The sequence below is a fragment of the Stegodyphus dumicola genome, chromosome X1 (assembly GCF_044657685.1).
Source record: "Stegodyphus dumicola isolate Sdum_Otavi_A_Nest chromosome X1, ASM4465768v1".
Classification (NCBI taxonomy): Eukaryota; Metazoa; Arthropoda; class Arachnida; order Araneae; family Eresidae; genus Stegodyphus; species Stegodyphus dumicola.
Window position 1 is genome coordinate 120,429,615 of NC_140780.1, and position 25,914 is coordinate 120,455,528.

The window sequence follows — 25,914 nt, forward strand, 5'->3', positions numbered from 1 at the left end:
CGCCGCAATAAGAAGTAGAGCAGAAAGCTATGAAATAATAGATAATTTATTGTTTTATACGAAATCAACAAACGAAAATTTTGAGTATAGACCAGTCATCCCATCCTCTCTTCGATTGAGCATTTAGAAGGAATTGCACAACGCGCCAACATCGGGTCATTTAGGGGTCAGAAAGACTATAAAAAGGGTACGCGAGGCGGTATATTTCCCGCAATTATACAAAATAGTAACTGCGTATGTCATGTCCTGCAATCAATGTCAATTAATAAATGATATTAATTACAGCCCGGCCGGGTACTTAAATAGCATTCGCTCTACATTTCCAAATGAAATTTTAGGCATAGATCTTCTTGGTCCTTTTCCCCAGAGTGAGTTAAATAAAAATCGTTTTAATTCAGAAATCAAACAACAAAAATCAGCGTTATATTTACAAAGTTTTCACAGGACTAGTTTCGATGGTTTTACCGAACCACCATCTTCAGCTGCAAAACCGCAAATGAACAAGATAGGAAATAATGATTAGATAAGATAAGAAAGCCTGGACAAGAATAAGCAAGTGACGCCATGTGTTGCTAAAACCAGAACTAAAACATAATTTCTTTAAAGGCCGAAGGCAAATTTGGATTGGAATTAGGATCGTTAACTAGAACAGAAAGATTTTTATGAATGTGAAATGCCTCTAGAAAATCCAGTTCTCCAATGGAAGATGTTTTTTGAATAATTTTGGCAGCAGAAAAACTGAAAGTGTGGTTTTCGGACCAACAATGTTGAGCAACAGAAGACTTCTGTGTTTCCTTTTTTCTAACATATGCCTCATGTTCCTTGACGCGAAATTTTAAGGCTCTCTTAGTTTGGCCAATGTAAATTAAACCACACTGGCAAGGAATCCTATAAATACCCCAGGAATTCATATCCGGAATGGGGTCCTTGAGTATGGAACTCGGAATTTTATTGATGGGAGAATAAACAACCCGAAAGTTAAATTTCTGCAAAATATGTGCAACTTTATAGCTAATTGATGGAAAGAAGGGAACGACAACAGAATTTTTATAATCTCCTAAAACAAGATTGTGCCTTTTAGTGTGTTGAGATGAGAATTTTTTAACTGCTTGATTAATAATGTTGGGTGGAAAGCCCCTGTCAATAGCTGTTGCTTTTAAATACTTTAGTTCTTCATCAAGGGCTAGTTTGGAGGAGCAAACTTGAAGAGCACGGAAAACATAGGAATAAAATGAAGCTAACTTTTGTTTAGTCGGATGACATGATTTAAAGTGTGGTGGAAGGCAAACCGATGAAGGTTTACGGTAAACCGTAGTACTGAAGTTGGATGTGTTACGTGTGACCAGAATGTCGAGAAACGGAAGAGAATTGCAAGTCTCAAGTTCAAAAGTGAACTGAATAGCAGGATCAATAGAATTCATTGTTGAAAGAACTTTATTTAAATCATCTTTATTACCTTCAAACAGAGTAAAAGTATCGTCTACGTAGCGGAACCATGCCGGGAAGTTTAAAGTTTCAAACAATTTTGATTCATAATAATGCATGTAGATATCAGCCAGGATGGGACTGAGGGGGCTTCCCATGGCTAATCCCTCAGTTTGCTTGTAATATTTATTTTGGAAAACAAAATGTGTTTGTTTCAAACAGAGTTGAGTGAGAGAAATTAGCTCATCAATTTCGATGCAAGAGAAATGAAATTCGCGAAGTCTGGTTTCTAGACATCTTAATGCACCCTCCACTGGGACATTGGTGAATAATGATTTTACATCAAAAGAAACCATGAGTAAATTACTAGGAGAAATGTTTTTAACTTTTTTTACAAACTCTATTGAATATTTTATGGTGTAAATGTTATTGTCTAATAGAGTTGAAAATCTAGAAACTAAATATTTAGCTAATGGATACGAGGCAGTACCTAAATTTGATACAATACGGCGGAAAGGAATACCACTTTTATGAATTTTGGGAAGAGCATATAATCTGGCACAATTCGCAACAGATGGGATAAGTGAATGTTTTAAGTTGCCTGAAATGATTTGCGAAGATTTGATCGCAGTTTTTATTTTTGACAAGTCCGAAGGTGAAGGATCTTTAGGGATCGGATTATATGGTCCTTCGTTTAAGAGTTTAGTGACACCATCGATGTAAGTGTTCCTATCCATGACGGCTATCTGGCCACCTTTGTCGGCCTTTGAAATAATAATATCCGGGGTAGAATGAATTTCACGCAATGTAGCTCTTTCTCTCGCAGTTAGATTTGGTTTCAAAGGTTTATTATTGAATTTCACATTATGAGCGATAAGATGCCTAATCATTTCTTTCTGTGAATCTGAAACTTTACTGAACTTGAAAGCTTTTTCGATAGGAGCTAAAATCTTTGGAATCGAGGGTTTACAGGTTTGTGAGAAGTTAAAATTATATTTTAGAATTCTCTCTTGTTCTTCTGAAAGACTAACATTAGAAATATTAACTATTGGCTTGATGTTTACAATGGGAAGATTTTTTGAACTACTTGACCTGGAAGATTGTAAAAGAAGTTTTTCGAATTTAACTGCAAGGGTGTTTTTATGACGGTTAACTGCATTCTCCGTTCTAGACCAAGACTTTTGTTCAAGGGCAGTGAATTTTGGATATGATTTAGCGAGTTCCAGATGAAGCTTATAGATTTCACGTTCAATTTTGGACAATTGTTGACGTATATCCCTTATGACGGACCGAAGTAAGGCAAGCTTGCAATTTAACAGAATTTTGAAACGCGACTCGAAGGTTTTTGATTAGATTTGATTTGAATAAAATTGGGGATCAATTTTCTACATTTACATTTAAGTAAAAAGTCAAGATGATTCAGGAATTTTTGCCGTTTCAGGCGTAATTTAGTGAAACGATTAACGGATGAAGGCATGATAAACAATACAGAAAATCAAACTAAATTAACTAAACAATAATAAAGCACACACAAAACAGCAGAAAAATCCCTCACTGAAATTAATAGAAAACAAAACGTTTGTAAGCAAAATGCATGAAATCAGACAAGCAAAGCACAATATCCAAATATACAAAATATAAACATAACTTGAAAATAGCAAAAAAGTACTTACCGAAACTCATGCAATCACAAAATGGCGGCCACACCACGTGCAAAAAAGAGAGCAAAAAGTAAGCCTGTTTCGGGCTTCTATAATTAAGACACAATAACACGCCGAATAAATACTAATTCAGAAATCAAACAACAAAAATCAGCGTTATATTTACAAAGTTTTCACAGGACTAGTTTCGATGGTTTTACCGAACCACCATCTTCAGCTGCAAAACCGGAAATGAACAAGATAGGAAATAATGATTAGATAAGATAAGAAAGCCTGGACAAGAATAAGCAAGTGACGCCATGTGTTGCTAAAACCAGAACTAAAACATAATTTCTTTAAAGGCCGAAGGCAAATTTGGATTGGAATTAGGATCGTTAACTAGAACAGAAAGATTTTTATGAATGTGAAATGCCTCTAGAAAATCCAGTTCTCCAATGGAAGATGTTTTTTGAATAATTTTGGCAGCAGAAAAACTGAAAGTGTGGTTTTCGGACCAACAATGTTGAGCAACAGAAGACTTCTGTGTTTCCTTTTTTCTAACATATGCCTCATGTTCCTTGACGCGAAATTTTAAGGCTCTCTTAGTTTGGCCAATGTAAATTAAACCACACTGGCAAGGAATCCTATAAATACCCCAGGAATTCATATCCGGAATGGGGTCCTTGAGTATGGAACTCGGAATTTTATTGATGGGAGAATAAACCATCGAAACTAGTCCTGTGAAAACTTTGTAAATATAACGCTGATTTTTGTTGTTTGATTTCTGAATTAGTATTTATTCGGCGTGTTATTGTGTCTTAATTATAGAAGCCCCAAACAGGCTTACTTTTTGCTTTCTTTTTTGCACGTGGTGTGGCCGCCATTTTGTGATTGCATGAGTTTCGGTAAGTACTTTTTTGCTATTTTCAAGTTATGTTTATATTTTGTATATTTGGATATTGTGCTTTGCTTGTCTGATTTCATGCATTTTGCTTACAAACGTTTTGTTTTCTATTAATTTCAGTGAGGGATTTTTCTGCTGTTTTGTGTGTGCTTTATTATTGTTTAGTTAATTTAGTTTGATTTTCTGTATTGTTTATCATGCCTTCATCCGTTAATCGTTTCACTAAATTACGGAGAATGCAGTTAACCGTCATAAAAACACCCTTGCAGTTAAATTCGAAAAACTTCTTTTACAATCTTCCAGTTCAAGTAGTTCAAAAAATCTTCCCATTGTAAACATCAAGCCAATAGTTAATATTTCTAATGTTAGTCTTTCAGAAGAACAAGAGAGAATTCTAAAATATAATTTTAACTTCTCACAAACCTGTAAACCCTCGATTCCAAAGATTTTAGCTCCTATCGAAAAAGCTTTCAAGTTCAGTAAAGTTTCAGATTCACAGAAAGAAATGATTAGGCATCTTATCGCTCATAATGTGAAATTCAATAATAAACCTTTGAAACGAAATCTAACTGCGAGAGAAAGAGCTACATTGCGTGAAATTCATTCTAACCCGGATATTATTATTTCAAAGGCCGACAAAGGTGGCCAGATAGTCGTCATGGATAGGAACACTTACATCGATGGTGTCACTAAACTCTTAAACGAAGGACCATATAATCCGATCCCTAAAGATCCTTCACCTTCGGATTTGTCAAAAATAAAAACTGCGATCAAATCTTCGCAAATCATTTCAGCCAACTTAAAACATTCACTTATCCCATCTGTTGCGAATTGTGCCAGATTATATGCTTTTCCCAAAATTCAAAAAAGTGGTATTCCTTTCCGCCCTATTGTATCAAATTTAGGTACTGCCTCGTATCCATTAGCTAAATATTTAGTTTCTAGATTTTCAACTCTATTAGACAATAACATTTACACCATAAAAATTTCAATAGAGTTTGTAAAAAAAGTTAAAAACATTTCTCCTAGTAATTTACTCATGGTTTCTTTTGATGTAAAATCATTATTCACCAATGTCCCAGTGGAGGGTGCATTATAATGTCTAGAAACCAGACTTCGCGAATTTCATTTCTCTTGCATCGAAATTGATGAGCTAATTTCTCTCACTCAACTCTGTTTGAAACAAACACATTTTGTTTTCCAAAATAAATATTACAAGCAAACTGAGGGATTAGCCATGGGAAGCCCCCTCAGTCCCATCCTGGCTGATATCTACATGCATTATTATGAATCAAAATTGTTTGAAACTTTAAACTTCCCGGCATGGTTCCGCTACGTAGACGATACTTTTACTCTGTTTGAAGGTAATAAAGATGATTTAAATAAAGTTCTTTCAACAATGAATTCTATTGATCCTGCTATTCAGTTCACTTTTGAACTTGAGACTTGCAATTCTCTTCCGTTTCTCGACATTCTGGTCACACGTAACACATCCAACTTCAGTACTACGGTTTACCGTAAACCTTCATCGGTTTGCCTTCCACCACACTTTAAATCATGTCATCCGACTAAACAAAAGTTAGCTTCATTTTATTCCTATGTTTTCCGTGCTCTTCAAGTTTGCTCCTCCAAACTAGCCCTTGATGAAGAACTAAAGTATTTAAAAGCAACAGCTATTGACAGGGGCTTTCCACCCAACATTATTAATCAAGCAGTTAAAAAATTCTCATCTCAACACACTAAAAGGCACAATCTTGTTTTAGGAGATTATAAAAATTCTGTTGTCGTTCCCTTCTTTCCATCAATTAGCTATAAAGTTGCACATATTTTGCAGAAATTTAACTTTCGGGTTGTTTATTCTCCCATCAATAAAATTCCGAGTTCCATACTCAAGGACCCCATTCCGGATATGAATTCCTGGGGTATTTATAGGATTCCTTGCCAGTGTGGTTTAATTTACATTGGCCAAACTAAGAGAGCCTTAAAATTTCGCGTCAAGGAACATGAGGCATATGTTAGAAAAAAGGAAACACAGAAGTCTTCTGTTGCTCAACATTGTTGATCCGAAAACCACACTTTCAGTTTTTCTGCTGCCAAAATTATTCAAAAAACATCTTCCATTGGAGAACTGGATTTTCTAGAGGCATTTCACATTCATAAAAATCTTTCTGTTCTAGTTAACGATCCTAATTCCAATCCAAATTTGCCTTCGGCCTTTAAAGAAATTATGTTTTAGTTCTGGTTTTACCAACAGATGGCGCCACTTGCTTATTCTTGTCCAGGCTTTCTTATCTTATCTAATCATTATTTCCTATCTTGTTCATTTGCGGTTTTGCAGCTGAAGATGGTGGTTCGGTAAAACCATCGAAACTAGTCCTGTGAAAACTTTGTAAATATAACGCTGATTTTTGTTGTTTGATTTCTGAATTAGTATTTATTCGGCGTGTTATTGTGTCTTAAAAATCGTTTTCTTTTAGTAACTGTAGATAATTTTTCAAAGTGGACAGAAATTGTTGCACTTAAACGTGCGTCAGCCGAAACAGTTGCAGATGCATTCTTACACAGGTACATTTTAAAATACGGTGCACCGATAAAAGTCATTAGCGATAACGTTAAACAATTCGTTAGCCAAATGGCATACGCTATATCAAAATGGTTCCGTATAGACCACAGGCAAACATCGCAGAAAGAGTTAAAAATATATTGTAAAAATAATTCGAAGCTATGTTAGCACACATCACAAGCGCTGGGATGGCTACATAAATGAGTTAGCTTATGCTTTAAGAACAGCAAATCATGATACTACTGGAAAACTCCAGCAGAATTAGTTTTAGGACGTAAGTTAATTACGCCACTAGATAAATTAGTCTTTGTGCAACAAAGGGAAGAAGAATTTAAACAAAAAGATATACAGAAACTTATTGATCAGGTGGTTAAAAGTTCGGATACGGCAAGAAATAGACAGAAACTTTACTATGATCGAAAACGCCGTGAAGCAGATTTTAAAGTAGGGGATAAAATGATAAAGCGGAAATTTTCTTTATCAAGTGCCCCAGATAATTTCACAGCAAAATTGGCTCCGAAGTTTGAAGGCCCCTATGTAATACAGGAAATCAAGGGAGTCGTATTGTACCTTAAGAACGAGAGAGGGGAAACTTGTAAAACAAGTCCCGACCAGGTGAAAAAATATTATAATCAAAATGATTTCGAAATTCTTAAAAGTTTCTTGCAGGACTCAAGCGCAAAAGAAGTGGAAATTCCAGAATTAACGCCGCCCGCTCCACCACCCAAGAAGCAGAGAGCAGAAGAGGAACCTAGCCCTTCTACAAGTCATTCTAGGGCTCCGAAAAGAAGGAAGGAAAATGGTCAGACTCCAGCATTCAAGAAATGCAGGAAATCAACAGAGCCTCGTAAAGAATCTTTGGTAAACAGGAAAAGACCAGGTACAACTTTCCACAGTAGAAAATCTGCGTCGAGGAAACCACTTCCAGGGCCAGATAGACCGGAGGCCGCCAAGACCAGCCGTCCAGGGGCCAAACGGAAAAGACAGGGACTCGAAGACTACCACCCTAAGAGGCCGGCGTACAGAGGGCGAAAAAGGAAAGTCACCATGGAGGAAACTCGAAGAAACCAAAAGAGGAGATTAACTTCCATGAATTTTGTAACTTGGGATCAATTCTGCCAGAAGAGGATGTCGGAGTTCCAAGCATCGAAAAGTCAAAGATAAGTTAAAATCTTCTATAAATTTTTCTTTTGTTCTGAAATGTTATGCGTAAATATGAAGTTCTATGTGTTGACGGAAGTCAATTTGTCTCGGTTGAGACTTAATTTTGTTTTACTTTATTTAGCTAAGGCAAAAGCATTATTTTCTTTAAGTGCATTATCTTCTTTTAAAATATAAGAGCAAGCAGTTCGTGTTGGTCGAAAAACTGGTTCTGTTATGTTAAAGCCAAAATTTGGCCGAAAGTAAAATAACTTCGTATTCTTGTATTAATGTAAAATTTAGTTTCAGTGCCGCCAGCTTGGCGAAGAAAGCGTGAAGTAAATTTTTATTTTCTCTTATTCATTTTATGGTAAATTGTAAAAATCATATATATTAGAATTTTGTAAATATAGGTAAATACTTGAAAGTTACGTCAAGTTAGTAGAATTTAGTCTAGAAGCATAAAATTTTAGATGCTAAAAGTAAATGCTCAAAAGAAACGAGTTCAAATCTAAGTATTAAACAGTAGATAAAATCATGCTTTAGAGCGAAAGCCTGCATGTCTAAAAATGAATGAGGGGGAAAATTAAAATAAATGTGTTTTTTAGGGTTCTCTACCTACACTTGAATTTAAGAATGTTAAACATAGCTCATCGAGTTTCAGTATGTTGGATTAAGGTGTGTTATATTTGGTCGTTTGAATTCTAACAAATCATTGTGGTTAGGGAAAGTGCTGTAATACAAAAACACGAAGATTCCCGTTTGACACCAGACATGGTGGAGGACCAGGGTAAAGTTAAATTCATGTTTGAATATTTGAATTTATGTGAATGTAAGCAGTTAATTAAGGAAAAGAAAAGGATCGAAAACGAAAACTTTATCGAGTTTTAAGAAAGTGTTAAATCATAATGTATTTGGAATATACTGATACTTATTCTTTCCAGATGCTGGAAGGAAGAGAAAAAGATTGATTGATGAAGACCAAACAGCAGAAAGGATCCTGTAAGAAGATATTGTATCTTAACTATCTACAGAAACGATTGTAAATGTTTTAGGCAAAAGTTTGTCTTATGTAAACGGGGCTCTTGAGTCTTAGGTCAGAATATGGAAACTTTTTAACAGGTCATTTCTAGGACCTGCTTCCAAGTTTACCAAATTCTGGCAGCGGCAAATGTAGGGTTTATATTTATTTTAACTAACATTTATTTTAAGTTTAAGCTATCTTTCCTGTCAAGTCTTTACTTTGCCCTAGAATTGCCAATGCCAGAGTATGTAAATTGTAGTAGAACGCGCAGTATATTCAAATTTTAGCAGAAGTAAGTTGAGTTTAAATAGAAGGGAAACGAGTTTGTAAGTGTGCTTCTTGAATCGCGAACGTGAAGTTTGCTAGGTAGAAATTTAAGACCCGCGCGTTTCGGTCTGTGTGCCTATCTTGGCAGTTCGCTGAATCTTTCAACTGCTTAATCAGTAAGCTCGCTGAATCTCAGCTGTATTTTAAAACGCGGTTATGTTAGTTACGATTTCAGAGCCTCGTAGGTAGTGATCTAGTTGTTTATTCATCCTGTCATTAATTTTTAGTTTCACATTTCTGTTTTTGTTAAACCGCCGGGTCGGCGTAGTTTGTGAGCATCAAGTGAACGCAGCTGTTATTTCTAAAGTGGAATGAAAAGGGCTTTAAACCCTTCTTACGTGTTTGTGTAAATTTACAGTTCATAGCAGTCACTACCACAGTTGCTGACAAGTTGGGGCCACACAATACTGCAGTATAAATAAATAATTCTTATTTCTCTTACTCTATGTTCACGAAAATATGTTCTTTATATAAATTTAAAATTATTGAATGATGCAAGTAAATATAACTCTTTTTTTTTTAATAGACAGTCAAACATTTTCTTTTGATTCCCTTTCTCGCTATCTCATTTATAACTGTCGATTGTTTTTAGTAGGAGTAACTGAAATTCAGAGACGGCGTAACGTTTTTTACGTGCGATAAGGAAAGAATATTTTCATACGAGTGAAGTAAAGTACTAATTTTAGTGATTTCAGCACTAATTTTTAGCGATTTTTAAAGTTTTATCTCATGCCTATTTCTCCAGAACAAGTAAAATAAGTGATAAGAGACAGCGTGCACTGTGGTTAAATTGTGTGCTCTGTGGTCGAAAAGGAAAATTATTTTAAGATAAAGTGTAAAATGTTCGCAGGGTTTTGTATAAAATATAATTTAGTTTTTCCCTTTATAATTAATACGCAGACCGACATACTGAGATAACAAACCTAACTTTAACCGATTGTATTAATTTATCAGATGTCAACTGGACTATCAGTTACATTTTGTTTTTTCTATGAACGAATTCTAGAATCCTAAAATGTCATAACACTTCGAAAAGTTTTGAAATTCTATAACTCGAATATTAGATCTATTTCTTTCTTTCGAATCTTGATTTTAGAAATCCTTTCACGTATTAACTCTAAACTTTAGAAAGATCAGTTTTATTGATGTCCAGAAGAAACAAACGTTCATTAAAAAAGAATGTAAATGCTGTAGTTTCGGAGGTATCTCAGTTATCAGTATCATCTCGTTACGGTCCTGACTGTTATGCAGTTGTATGGCATCTAGCGAAATTCATCGAGATTTTAAGTAATTGGTGTTATGCGCTTTCTCATTAGTTCTTGAAACTATAAGAAAATCTCTCTAAAGAATCATCTCGATAATTCTGGATATAGATAATCATCGATTTAGCTACAGAAAACGAATCTGAAGATTCGAAAGTTTAATTATGCGCCCCACTTAAAACGCAGATTTCAAATTTTACATTATTTAACATTTATAATATTAAGTAAAAGTTTATTTCTCTCTTTTTCTTTGTTGTTTTGTTCTTATTTGAAGGAATTTAGAAATTTGGGAGATAACGGAATCCTTCGGAATTCGAATTCAAGGAAATTTTGGGCTGGGCTTACCTTGAGTTTCTTCGATACTACTTAAAATCTGTATACATTAATTGTACAATTTTTTAAATCTTAAACCTCTGACAGAAATGCTAACATCACATCCTAATTTCATAGAATTTACCAAGCTGTCGATCAAACTATGTGGACATCACGCTTTCCAAAGTACCCTTTTTTCAGATCCCAGAGGAGAGTTATTTGGCGCACTGCATTTCGGGAGCCCGAGGCTCAGTCGGGTTCAAATCTTTACTCAGCCGGCCTTTAGCAAGAAATCTGAGCCAACAGCAACAATAAATAGTCTTACATGGGAGTTCAAAACCTCTAGCATATATTTGCGACCTGTTACAGAAACCTCCATCAAAGATTAGCAGCTCGGTGATTCCAACCCAAACCATAACAACCATTTTTGTGAAAATGGAATCTTTCATGAACAAGGAAAGGCAAGTTGCATGTTGTTTACTCCGTCTTGCAAATCGTATCTAGAATGCCAGTGCAAGCTATATTTGGCCTGGTCACTAAATAATAAACGGCCTATTCCTCTTGGCTCAACTGAACATTGTGGTGGCATCAACTTAAACGGGCCATTTAGAATAAGAATCGAGTGGAATACAAATCATTGCTTTGCTCACATAAAGTTCAACCTCATGAAACCTTCATGCAGCAGTAGAACGGCTTATTCGAGCTCCTATGGCAGCTTAAAGTCTAACACGAGTGCTCTTATAGTAGCTTCACAGTTTCTTTGAGCCGACGTTAACAGAAAATGGTCTTTAGATGCAGTTGTTATTACTATCCATCCTTGACTAAAGACGTCTTCTTACTGATTCACTGTTAAAAAAGCTCTTCCAAGTTCTTGATATGGCACATTAAATGATATTCTTATCTTAGCGACCTCCATTTGCGTTTTCCATCCCTGAAATCTAGTAATTGATTGCCACTTTTGCTTCACTTAGATTAAATTATGCTTTTGAGTGATAATTAATGAATACAGATCACCCTCAGAAGTAAAATTTATTTTAAATAAGGAACACACCTGAATGCAAACATGTGTCATTGTCAGTCGCGTTATTCTGATAATTAATGCTCTAATTTGTGCGTAGATGTCCAATTCTGCGTTCAGTGGCACTAACATAAATAATTACATCTTTGGGCATTAAGCGGAAAATTTAAATCAGTGAGTATATTTTTCAGACTATTCTTTAATTCCTACGAGCAATGTAAATGTACAGTTCATTTTCAATAATATTCATAAATTTCAAGTGAGAGAAAGGTTAAAAGTGTCTTTTATTTCAATTGATTTAAATTCTGCATACTGTAATTTTCATAAAATGTAAGATATAAAGCCATCAGCCACTTAAATGTAACACATTAGAATAACACTTCTGTTAAAAAATAAGCAACAAAAGCAAAACACAGAGTAAAACAAAAACTATTTAATGGATATGCGTGAAATTGATCTAAGAAGTTGGTGTGGCATGACTAGACCACCAAACAATAAAGTAAAGACATACAAAAATACATGCATTACGACCATCACATTACGAAAGACCAAATGGGTCAGAAAAATGTTCAATGGAAACATTATGCTAATAAGAGATATGGGCTGAAATGCTTACTTGACAACGCAAGCTGGCAATAGTGTCGTTGATCGCTTACTGTGGCAGTAGCGCCCATTCCTGTATTTTTGCATGTAGGAGCTCGAGAGGACGCCTGGTGGCACACTACGACCTGCTATCCGTTGTATGTCAACATGTCCCAAACATGCTGTATGGGATTCAGGTCCAGTGATCTACTAGGCTACGGCTGATATGGAATGGTTTCACTCTCCAAATAACTCCACACTATTCAAGGTGTATGCGGGTGGGCATTGTCATCCCTAAATATCGCGTCGGTTTGGCCCCGATAGCGTGTCCCTGGCTCTCGCCATATCGTTGCCCTTCGCGAGTCATTCTGGATGTTAAAACGAAATTCACCCGTAAGAAGTACGGGACAGCACTGCTTTGGTGTCCAACTGTCAGTTCAGCCGCTCTCTATCATACGATAGTGACAATACACATGACATGCGTCGAGCGTACAGTCCACTTTCGTGCATCTACCAACGCGATAGATTTTGGCGAGATATGGGCCGTTCTGCAACAGAAAAGAGATGCGATGCCAGCTATCGTGCTGTTAGTGATTTACGGCGTCTTGTACCTAGCAACAGGAAGCATTCGTCTACTATTGTAATTATCTTCTGGCTTCCAGAAACATGTCTTCTACAGGTTTTGATCCGTTTGGTAACTATTCCATAGCCTGTTGATGGCATTACGATGCCCATTCAGCTTTCTCACAACAGCGATTGTCTTGCACTAGCTTGCAACGTTCCGACAGCCCTCCAACGAATTTCATCATACAAATGGTGTCTTCGGCTTATTCTTATTACTTTGGCTCTCTTGGATTAGATGGAACCATCGTTGCTTGCGAACTGACGCTTAGATCCGACATAACCCATTATAAGGCGTTGTAGTGTGACTGTGAGACTGCGCTTAATGCTAATTTTGGCTGCTTGTATGCATTCGGCGATGGAACCCCTAGCTCATATGTAAATTGCATATTTTAATTTCCCCTTTTAAATTCGTACCTTTTCTTTTAGTGCTTGTTGCTTATTTTTTTAGTACGAGTGTAATGTTAGCAGCATATGCACTTTAGAGAATCAAATGGGTAGAAATAATGTTTTGCGAAATATTTCGTTCAAAGGAAGGCTATAAAAATACTTCCAAGAGTTATTTAAAAAAATCCAGATGCTGTTAAAATGCATGGCAGTAAAACATTTGAATGTTGCATTTAACCATTAAATACTCTTTAACACCCACTGTTCCAGATGATTTTGGTCTCTTGTAATGGTGATCATTCTGTACCGATCCTTTTAATACTGATATCTGTTTATGATTTAAGAATCATTAGTTACTTGGGAACATATCACTAGAAGAAGGTTCACTGCACTGATTCGAAAACGAATTGTTCCATAAACATGTTTTATTAAATGGGTTTGACAGTGTGTATTGAATATATAATAAATATACAATATAATAGATCTATTTATATAACGGAATAAAACATTTTAAATCGAACTATGGGCTTCGAACAAATGTCCTAGTAACTATGCTGTAAATTATGGCAATTTTTAACTCAGAACTAAATATTTGAGGAAACTAATATTATAAAAATTTGTAGTAAAAAGATAACTTAATTAATTAGTTAATTAGATTTTCGACCTGTATAAAGTTTTGCTTTACATTTATTCTATTATTGAGAGTTATCGGTGTTTAATCTAGCTCCATTTCGCGTAAGGTTCGAAATATAATGGGGTTTAAGGATAAAAAGGGAAGATCATAACGATTTGCGCGAAGCCATCTTGGAACATCTGCTTCTTAGATGACCTTAATTAGCCACAGCTGGGACAACATCTTATCATTAACTCCTTGCTTGACATTTGAAATTAACATACTTTATCCAAGAGGACATTAAACTAAAAAATCTAACGTCCAAGATTTTAAAAGAACATAAAAATTCAAGGGAAATTACGGTCCACGAATAAATAGGAAAAATTCTTGCCTCATCAGCTGAAGAGACTGACTTTGAAAATGAATTAGATGACACATTTGGAAGTGAATTAAGAGCTGTTTCGTGAAATCATGATTGGGGGGGGGAGAGGAACGCTCGGAGACTCAATCATGTTTCACAAAAATATTATGAATAAAGCAGTAGGTTAGAGTTGACTTTAGGGTAACTCTTGTATAATCGCGAAGTTGTTGTTTCATTTATCGCGAAGTTGTTTCGTTTATCGCCAAGTTGTTGTATCATTTATGGTAACCTAAGTAGTTGATTGTTATGGAAACCCTATTATGATGTAATCGTTTGCATTATTCCGGGAAATTTTGAATCACGGGATGTTTTGGAAGGGCTTTTGTGATGTGTGTTGCTTAGGAAGTAAATTGCTTGTTTCATTGTTTAGACGGTACAATGGCTGAATGAAGTAAGATTAATTTCAAGTTTCTCTACGATTTGGAACGAAGGAGAAAAGTGCATTAACTGGTGTGTAAATGAAGGTTTATTTAGTAATCATTTTCCTGGTAGGCCGAAACTACATAGTATATTTTTTACTCTTATTTTTGTGAATTTATGTGGGGACGCCGATATATGGATTCTAGTTCAGATAATTTTGGAAAGTTTTTGGATGCTGTTAAGAAATTTTGTGTGCCACAGACTGAAGACGGACAAATTGCTAAGTAATGTAAGTGGATATTTGCTTTGTGTAGTGCTTAAATGCATAACAGGTTTTTTTCCTTTTTTATGTTATTTTATTATTTGGTTTAAAATGTAGTTTATTGAGATTATGTATTTTTTGTTTTCCTTTACTGTAAAATTGGGTGCTCCTTTGACTTTTTAAATGAAAATATATCGATGTGTACATAGACAAACTCAAGGGATTGCGCAATGCCATTTTTGTGCAATTATGTTTTTTTTTTTTTTTTTTTTTTTTTTTTTTTTTTTTTTTTAAGTGAAAATAGTGTACATGGATACCGAGTTTGTGTAATTCTTTGTCTTGTTATTTTGCCTTTGTATAGCTGCGATTTAGCCTAGTTTGTGCAATTCTCTGATGTTTTTTAAGTGAAAATAGGTTGATGTGTACATGGATAAAGTCAAGGGAGTGCGCAATGCCCTTTTTGTGCAATTCTGAGATTTTTTTTAAAATTGAAAATAAGTCGACGTGTACATTACCGAGTTTGTGCAATTCTTTGTCTTAAATCGCCGCTACGCAAGCAGCTAAAATAACAAGTCAAAGAATTGCACAAACTCGGTATCCATGTACCACCAAAAATCGCCAAGTTTCGCCAAGGGGTACCCTAAAATATAATTTTACCTAGCAGTAAAATTAAAGCGTATTACAAGAGGTGATTAAAAAAAAATCAAAACGTATCTTGCAATGTGTTCAAAAGGATATTAAGTAGAGGAAAATTTATATCATTTTTGTTTTCCAAGAAAGAGAAGACTTTAGGTCTTTTTTAGGAAAATAGTCGGTACGTTCCAAGAAAAGTCTTTATAAAGAAAATGACTAGCATTCACGTTACCTATGAAGAAAAACACGGTGATTTTAAACTTCGAGCTAGCAGTGTCTAACAGATTTACCTCTCAACCACCGGCGGTCTTGCGTTTCTGAAATACAATTCAGTTCTTTAATCGCAATTTGTGTAAAAAAGATTACGGCTTTGATAGTTACCTTACTACAATTAATTTGAGCTTCCAATTCATTCTGTAATCGGCGTATTTATTGCTACGTAAAGTAGCAGTGCTTTTTATCGCGTTAAAATGACTAAACTATGAAGCATCTTTCTACAGTAAATAGAATTCTAGAATTTCCTGTAGTCTGACCTAATTTTTCAAGGATTAAATTTCCATTAGTTCTATTAAACCTATTAAGTTTACGTGTATTGACAGCCAAAATATTTTTGCTTCTCTTTTTGTACCTCCATTTTCATTATATTATACTTTCGTTGCATGAATCGATCAGCTTGGCTATTTTCCAAATGTTCGAACCTGAATTTTGAAAGTTTGAAAGTTGCTAAATACTGCTGTACTATTAAATCGCTTTACCTTTTACAACTTTTCAACTGCCCATCTATATAATATCAGCAGTTAATGTTTTTTACTGTTATGTATTTCCAGATTATTAGGTTTTAATATATTCTTTCAGGAAAATTGAGAATTCGTATTTGGAAGGCCTTTCTCGTTTGATTCACATTTACATGAATATATGGGGCACTAGTCTCACAAAGAAGATGACTATTTTAAATACCATTAGAGATTTTTGGTCGCTGGAATGAAAGGCTTAAGATGTAATGAATTTTTTGGTTAGATAATAAGTTTATTGAATTTAATATGCTGTTTCAGTAGTTTGGATCTGCTCATTATGTATCCAAATAAAGAATGATCATCATTAATTATCTAAATATAATAAGTCCCGGGCTAGGTGTTTTGTCGCTTGGTGCAAGTTTTATGGCTCCTACTTTCTGCAGCCCTGAGTCTCTATAATACTTTACTGCTGACTAATTCCGCGGCTCAGTGCAACCGTGGAGCCAACTTTGCTAACAAAAATAAAGAGCCATTTGTTCCTTTTAAATTCCTTCGGAATGACTGCCGCGATTTTGCGGGATCTCCGCTAGCTTTTTATAGTGAACAGAAGCCAAATTTTCCAGCCGAAATACCTAAATACCAGAATTACTTTCCATTATCACTGTAAAGTATTAAATTGATAAAAGTCTTAAAAAGATTTGAATTACACTTACTTTTCCAACTACTTTGTTTTATTAAATTAATACGCAACGATGATTATGAAAATTTACTCACTAAATAAGAAATATCACAAGCAAAATTCACTATACATGGTCTGAAGAAATGGTGGAATAGGAAGTGTAAAAGTTTTCTGTTTTTAATATCGAAACCATTCTAAGTAATTCATAAAAATTACGATAAATTACTGGTATATTAAAAAATTAGCTGCACGATTTTTATAAACATGAAAGTTTCCAAATTAAATAGAAGTTGTGACTTAGTTGGGGTAAAAGGGTTGGTGGGAAAATAACAAACAAGTAACATTAACAAAGAATTAAACAATTACAATTATAAATTTTAATAGTTCAAATTAAACAATAACGAACAAATTATCAAAATTTAACAATACCAAACGATTTCGGACATTCATATAACAGAATTTAAATATATATTGTGTTGTAGAAACAAAAGACAGAACATGGAAATCTGGCTTATTTATATCGCTCAAGCATTGTCGGCTAATATTCGGGGATAACGTTGGACGTAAAATTTTATGTTTGGCTAACTGTAGGAAGAGTTCCATTCTCTACGAATCGATCGATAAAATACCACGAAATGTTTCCTCATCTGTCTATCAACGATAAGATTTGCATTTCGTAAATTACAATCTTTTAAGTAAACAAAGATTTTTGAAGTATAAGTTAATTTATAATCGATAGTCCTTATTATTTTGATGAATGAAATGAATTCTTTGATACTGAAAACGTTAAAAATTTATCAGAATTCATGCCAAATCGCTTAGCTTTTCAATATTCAATCAAAAAATTATAGACATATTTTCAATGACATGCTAATTGAAGTGAGAATTTTAAATATTTTTGAAGGGAAGCAAAGTTAAATTGTTTTTAAACGGAAAGTCAAGTTTAGTAGATATATTTATTTTGTGGAAGAATTTATTTTTGTCAAAGAGGACCAGTGAATTAATAATGATTTGAAAACAATATGAGAATATTATGTTTTATTTTAAGTTAAATATACTCTCATTTGAGCATCGTTGCATATGCATTCCTTGTGTTCCAGAAACAAAGATAATTTTAAAACTTGGGCATGAAGTAGCTTGAGAAATTTTCAGAAATGTAAATGTTTAGTAAGCAGGTAATGTAATGAGAGAATGAATTAGAATGTTTTAAAAATATTCTAATTTCCTTATTCTATAATTAATTGCTGCTTTATTTTGCGTGAAAATTCTGCTTTCGTTTGTAAGCATTCCTATATCTGATGAAAGGATTCTGAATTTTTATCCAAACCTTAGTTGCAACTGTTGCCCACATTTGAGTCTTTTTATAAGAACGCTTATAAAATTTCGGGAAAGAAGTCATTTATTCTGCTAAATTTATTTTTAAGTTATTAGTTGCAGAAAGGCTTGTTTAAAAAGAATAAATACACTGCGAAAAAAAGGGGGGGGGGAATAGTTCTATATCTCTCGTTCTAACTGGGCCGATTGACGAAATTCAACTTGCGTTTTTTATGTTTCGAAAGCACGACTTAGGATATGTATTAGATTTATATATCGTGTCGTTCTAATATAGATATTTTGACACAAATTCGGAATTTTTCTGAAATAACATACCAATTTTTTCCATATTTCGATTCTACGACTCAAATTACGCCAAACTACCAAGCGCAAACTGAAAAAATTTCGCCAAGATAAATTTTTGAATTTCTCCGTAAATTTCGCTCCAAATTGTACAAATTTTACAATTTTCTTGTGACAAAATACCTATGTTAGAACAATGTTATATATAAATCTAACATATAATCCTAAGTCTCACTTTCGAGACATGAAAAAAGCAATTTGAAGTTTGTTAATCGGCCCAATAGAACGGGAGATAAGGAACTGTCCCCTACCCCCCCTTTTTTTTCCCGCAGTGTACATATTTTACTGATGATTTTCCATGATCATTTGGAAGGCTCTAGACAAAACGTAATAATATAAACCAGAAATTTATTCTTGCACGCGATTGCGTAGGAAATAAAACCTAGAATTTAATTAAAAAGAGTTGGCAACAACAAAAGAAAAATCCAGAAAGGCAAAGTTACGCTTCTTCACTCTTTTTTCTCCTTCTTATTACTTTTGAAGTATTTACAACATATGTATGAACATCTAAAAACGTGGGTTTATATACAATTCGATATTGGAATTTGTCGAAGCATCTAAACATGAGTCTAAAATCGGATTTTGGAAAAAAGTTGATGGCTTCGTACTGCTACTGTAAATGCATTGAAACTCTCCTTTTCGTCTATCCTAAAAAAATATTTGGGAATAGAAACTCTAAAGAATGTAGGGGAATGAAGTTCCTTCTTCAGCAATCTTTATTATAATGGCAGTTCCTAAAGTTACCGTAGGGGATCTGAAGTTAGTGATCTTCCTTTTTTATGAACATTAATTTCAGTTTAAGTTATTTCTATTTTGAGCGTTTATTATTGTACTCAGTTTCCTACCAGATATACCTCTTGATAATGAATGAAGCCCTTATTTATGTTAACGGTGAAGCACCTTTCTAACGAACTAAGGTCTTATATTAATGACATTTACAAAGAATCAACATGTTGTTACGTTTGAAAATGAATCAAAGATCGGTAATGTTAGCTAACATTGCATTCAACATAAGTTATCTGATGGAGAACATGAGGACTATCTGTCTGATAGAAGAGCTGTTTTTTGAAAGACCTTTTTAAGACAAACTGGGTCATATTCATGTTAGACAGCTGGTAAACCGCGAAAATCCCTACAGACACCATTGCCAGGGGTTTGAAGCTTGAAATGAACTACCAGGGTTCAGCGGACTGATCTACTTGGCTACTGGTGGGTTTTTCTTGCGAAACCATGTACTTGATTCATTATAAAACTAGTACATATTTGTTTTTTATTTATTTTATCAGTATTAGGTAAACCTAAATTTTGAGTCTAAAAATTCTAATTTTTACAGTTAAGTTACTCCATTGGCTGATGCTTGTTGAAAATGGTTAAAATAATAAAAGGGGCGCACAAAATAAATCTATTTATTTTCATTTTAAATATGTTGCACCTTATTTATATGTATTTTATACAGAGAAAGAATTTTTTTTTTGGTAGCAAAATAGCATTTTGCTGTGAGTCTGCATATTTCGCTTTGTTCAAAGTCTCGCTTATTGCTAAAATTTATAGTCTAGTGAGCTTGCCCTCATTACAGCTTGTCTTCTTTAAATGAATTTCGTACCAACTAAATAAAGCTAAAAATCTATATTGAAACTTTCTAAAGCCTTGATATTTGTTATAAATTGTTAGGCTTTACACAAAATATTTGCATTTGCAAAACAGAGAGTATTCATTTGTACATTAGAAAGTCTAAGATTAGTAAATAATTAATTTTGTTCAGAATGTAACTCAAAATATTCTAAGAAAACGTAATATTTAAAATTTTGCATGTATTTTACGTAACATTGGAGTATTTTTCTTAATTATAAAAGTTAATATAATTCTTAACTGCAGAATCTTAAAGATTTTCTTTCTGAATTACGACAAAGTATGCAAGTGTTATCTGCCTGAGGGGAGGAGGATACCTTCGTAGAGGACTCTTTTAAGGAAAAATGGCTTGTATTGATAGAACACGTAAGAAAAAATGCGAAAACTTCCATGGAGCCAGCAGGATCATTGAGGTTTGAACCCGTGTCATAGTACCAGTATTCAGTGATTTTACCATACGACTGTTGGTCGACTAATAAAAGGGGAAGGATACTTCTTTTTGAAAATGCTTATTGGTGTCGGTTCATTACCGTTATTATTATTATTTTATCTTATTTATTTTGAATTTGCACTTTTGTCTACTTCGTATATGTAATAAAGTAATATTTATAATGCAGATTCTGGAAAATTATGAAATAGCCTTTTGAAATGTTTTTAGACAACTCAAATAAAACGGTTAAATTTATTTAAAACAGTTAGTGAAAATAATACACCAAACAAACCTAATGAGTTCTGGTATTATTTTATTATTTTCCGCCTTGAAATGGAATTAGAAAAATATTGCTACACTATCGCTCATTTCTTGCTAGGTGTACCTTCTTAACTCTGCCATAAGTAGTTACGCAACATTTATTAACTAGATTTAAGTTCTGAGGTAGATAAATTATTTATTATGGGAAAAGTAATGAGGCACATTCTGTCTTAAGAAGGATATTTTTTGTGGATTTGTTGGCTTAGTATCTAAAACAGGTTTCAATTAAAGATTTATTTTATGCAGCATCTGATCTCTAAATAATAATAATAATATAAAGGTTGTTATAATAACCATAATAACTCAAAAGTTATCGGTAAAAATGCTTTAGTGTTGTCTTCACTAATATCTATAATTTTGAAGGAACTGATAACGAGCTGCTTAGGGCTTCTTCCAAAGAAAGTTTTTATAAAATTAAAAATATACCCAGAACTTGCGCTATTTTTGCTGTCGCTTGCAATTTCTGCTATTTCGAAAATCTGTCTTTCCCTCCCTTTGCGGCTGCACCGGTAATGGCACCTGTGTAGCTGAATATTATAAAAGCTGCTGATTTGAGTTTATTTTCCGCAAAGGGGAGTTTTTAAACTGTGAAAATAAAATATTGATATAATTCATGCTTGATTTATCTGAGCTGTAGACTATTTTGAACTTTATCTGAGCTGTAACTATTTGAACTTACAGTGAATATATTATATATTCGAATTATAGCCAAATAAAGGAAAATGTTAATTGACAGTCTTTTATTTATTTAATTCTTATAACAAGCTTAGAGCTCAGTACATAATGTGGATGTAAAAATGATAAGTTTAACCATAATCGAAATCGCTTCCTTTTCCGTGCTTTTATACTCAACTATTTTCGAATTGGTTGTGGCGCCAGCTGAACTTAGTTCTCCCACAATTGCTGCGAAACAAAGACTTAAAGGATCATCGGGTTAGTTCACTCAAGCGAATAATTTGGAATTGAGTAACGATGCGGAGTGTCGATTGTCCCATTCATCACGTAAATTCCCTCAGTTCCAATTAAGCGTTATTACACTTAACGAAATACTATGTATCTACCCAATGAGAGCATTATGATTAATCTGATTTATTTGCATAGAATTTTAATAGATCTTACAAATTGATTGTGTGTATTAAATGCGAACTGATAAAGTAATATAAGTATCTAAACACACGTAAGTGATGTCCAGAGCATAGTTACCAACATTTTAGTTAGAATTTTAATACAAAAAATGTTTACATTCTCTGATCGAAAACGTTCCCTGTTATAACGACATTTAATAAAACGACCTTTTTATCCAAAAGGTTTATTGCAAAGAAATGTATCTGCACCACTAATTCATGCACTGCTTTAAATTGTAAAAAAATGCATTATGTATGTTGTAAAATAACTGTATATGTTTGAACATATAAATAGGAAATATGTGTAATAAAAGTACGGTGCTTATGAAGTGAAAAAAAGGTCTGCTTCCATATATATATATATATATATAAAGAAAAAAATTCAAAAAACCACTATATATTTTCAACAAATAATGATTGTTAAAATCTTTAGTTAAATTTTAATTTAGTTTTTGACCATTTCAATGTAATTTTTATTTTTAAACCTATAAAATATGCATACGCATATAAATTATCTCTCAGAAAGGGAATAATATATGCTACCAGATCAAGACTACAAACGCTATAGAATGTGATTCAACATACAATTCTTAGTAATTCAATTTTATTCATTACTGCTGCATGTCATTTAATTCCGGACGAAGTAGATTTTCAGTAAATGTAAACTGGTATTAACTAAACTATTTTTATCACATTTTCCCTTTAACATCGCTTTTACAGGTGTCTTTAAGAAAGTACTTTATTTTAATATAAAATTTAAAAAAATTTAAAAAAAGGGGGTAAGGAAACTTTATAGGTTTTTTTAATAAAATAAAAAATGCGCTTATTTTAATGCAGTTTTTAATTTGCGTAGATTAATGCTTATTAGCACTGATCTAGGCAAATTAAAAATCTACATTAAATCTATAGGTAATATACAGTATTTTCAAACTCTCAAAAATTTGACCTTAAGTTCTTGCGTATTGGGATTGCCAGAATCAGGAAACGTGAAAAATTAACTGTATTCTCACCGGGATTTGAAATATGAACTTTCGAACTCAGCTAAACATTCTAACCACTTATACCAAGAGAACACGCACCGGGGGAGATGCGATAATTTCTGATAAAAATTTCTTTATTCTTAAGGAAAATTCTGAGAATTTCTTCTAGAGCTAAAGGAGTTCAGATAGAAATTTATTTAAAAAAGGAACTGTTTGACCTATGTTGAATTAAAGCAAATTATGTAACAGGTCAACTGGATTCTTTCCGATCTATGTAATTCATAAAACTCATAATAATCATGCAAAAACAGAAGTGTATGCATTCAAGCAACATAAATAAATATAGTTATAAGAGAATATTAAATTGTTTATATTCAGTATAAAATCAAGAAATTCATTAGGTACACAGTATGTAAGGAAAGTCAGTATGCATTCCTTTTATTTTGGAATGAACGGTCTCAGACTGATGACGTTAGAACTGTTTGTATTAAGGAGGCATGCGCGATCGAATAAAGCGATTTCAAAGTCCTTTAACAGAAACTGGAAAATTTTCAGCTCTAATTCTGCAGCTAAGTGAGATAGAGAAGGAAACTTTTTAAACATTTTTGTTGCTTTCCTTGAGATTTTTAATTTTCAAAATTATTAACGTACTTTCTTAAAATGAAGGAATAATTGATTAAACTGTAACATTTAAAGGTGTCTCCTTAGCATAGCTACTTAAAATATGCACCTAACGGCTAACCTTTAGAAGTTAGCACAACTGGCTATCGAGTTATCACCTCTTTTAATTATTGCTATGGATAGGAAGTAAAATTCAAAAGGTGAAACCTAACACAAAACTTTATTTCGCCCGACTTATGGCGTTACAACTAAATGTAGTACAAAACATATAGTTTGATTCCTCTTCAATGACAACTCCCTAATAACCTATAGTACATTGCCTGCCTTACAATTATAACAAAACTATATACGAAGCTACCATATTGTCTGATTGGACGGAGACACAGAACTAGCTTTCAACACTTATCAATTGTGACGAACGTCAAGCGTTCACCTTGTATTTTATCCTGCGGTTCTTTAGGCAGGTAGCAGCACAGCGACGAGAATTCTACTCAGAATCTAGGTTAACATTTCATCATAGTTTTAAATCTACACCACTTGCCGTAAAACGTGCATAAACCTCAGGATTGAGCGAGTACCATGATGAAACGATCCATAATGGAAATTAACACAAAATTAATGAAGGTAAAATAAACTTTTGTTGTTTAACTTCTAAGTTAATAAAACTAATTCTTATTGAAATATAAATAATAAAAAATGTCACAAAGTACCATGAGTTAAAAATATACCTTGTTCAGTTTATCCATCTGTTAGTTATATTATTTATATTGTTGCGTAGATGAATTTTTCGTATTAATAAAGAGGAAAGTACTCATGTCAAGATGAGTTATGCGAACTGAATTAGTCAGCACCTATCCACGTTTGATGAACGAGACAAAACATTCCAGATTTGGAAGACTCTATAAAATGAAGAACATTTTCCAATAAATGGAATATAAAGGAAATAAATGAACAGTGAGGAAAGATAGAGAAAGGTAATTTTTAGGCAACTTGCCTTTGGTGGGTTTCAAACTTGTCACCTTTGGTTTCCGAATCCGACGTCTCACCGACCTGCGATCCGAGAGGCGCTTGGCAGCTAGAGCAAGAAAGAAGGGCAAAAAAGGGAGCATAATTGGATTGAAGCGTTATTTATAGTAAAATTTTCGTTAATCCGATTGGCTAAGAGATACACGTAATGCAGAAAGTTAAAATGACATAATGTGGAATTATTTTTCAAATATGAGACAGTTTCGAAAAAGTTATTACTATTTTTAGAATAGAAGGGGAAGTACCCAAAGTAAAAAGAGGAATATAAGGGTTACGGCAGATTTTAAGTATAATTCAAAGTTACATATTTTTTGTTATTTTTAGAATAGAAATACGGAAGCGCCAAAATTAAAAGAGGTACTAAGGGGCTATTGCTAATTTATCCAGAGTTACACGCATTTTTATCTTACATATTCAATTCAGAGTTATATATTTTTAATCTTACATACACACATACATATGCGTATATGTACACTGCGAAAGAAAAAAGGGAGACAGTTCTATATTTCCCGTTCTACTGGGCCGATTGACGACATTAAAATTGCTTTTTTCATGCCTCGAAAGCGCGACTTAGGATATATATTAGATTTATATATAGCATCATTCTAACATAGGTATTTTGACACAAAATCGGACTTTTTCTGAAATGACATGCCATTTTTTCCCCATGTTTCGATTCTATGACTCAAATTATGCCAGACTACCAAGTTTTGTAAAAATCGCACGTGTAGTTTTTAAAAAATTAGCTCTCAAAATTTTAGATCCTCAATTTTTATTGAATTTGGTATATATTTATTAATATCTCATTTTTTTATTAAACTCTTTTTAGCCTTGCTTTCAAATTTCGAAATTTAGGTTCATTCCAAATAAAATTCACCCATTTATATGATTTATTTTTAAAATTTGTAATTTTAAATAATTTTTATAAATTTTTCGTAAACAATTTTGAATTATAACCTGTAAAATTTTTACCATCATCTTAAAGTAAGTGTATTTCTAAGCATACCTGCAGAAAATTAGACTTTTCTTATTCAAAATTTTCTGAGATATACACAAATTTACATATTTGCGCGGTTTGAAATTTGGCATCTTTTTCTTGAGTGATAATAACGCCAAATGTGGTTTATGGTTTTTGTTACAGTGAATTGCCACAGCCATTTTTAACGTTAAATTTCAAATAAATTTTTACTGAGAATTAA

At 33.4% G+C, this 25,914-nt stretch overlaps 1 long non-coding RNA gene across 2 annotated transcripts in view; it reads right to left on the reverse strand.

Annotated features, from left to right (window-relative positions):
- LOC146993255 (uncharacterized) overlaps positions 1-24,767 on the reverse strand; it is a 44,624-nt gene extending 19,857 nt beyond the window's left edge. For both annotated transcript variants that reach the window (XR_015038523.1, XR_015038522.1), the window contains exons 1-2: positions 24,684-24,767; positions 24,418-24,588 (exon numbers count right to left, since the gene is read on the reverse strand). This is a non-coding gene — a long non-coding RNA (uncharacterized LOC146993255). The remainder of the gene's footprint in view (positions 1-24,417; positions 24,589-24,683) is intronic.
- Between the last annotated feature and the right edge of the window lie 1,147 nt (positions 24,768-25,914).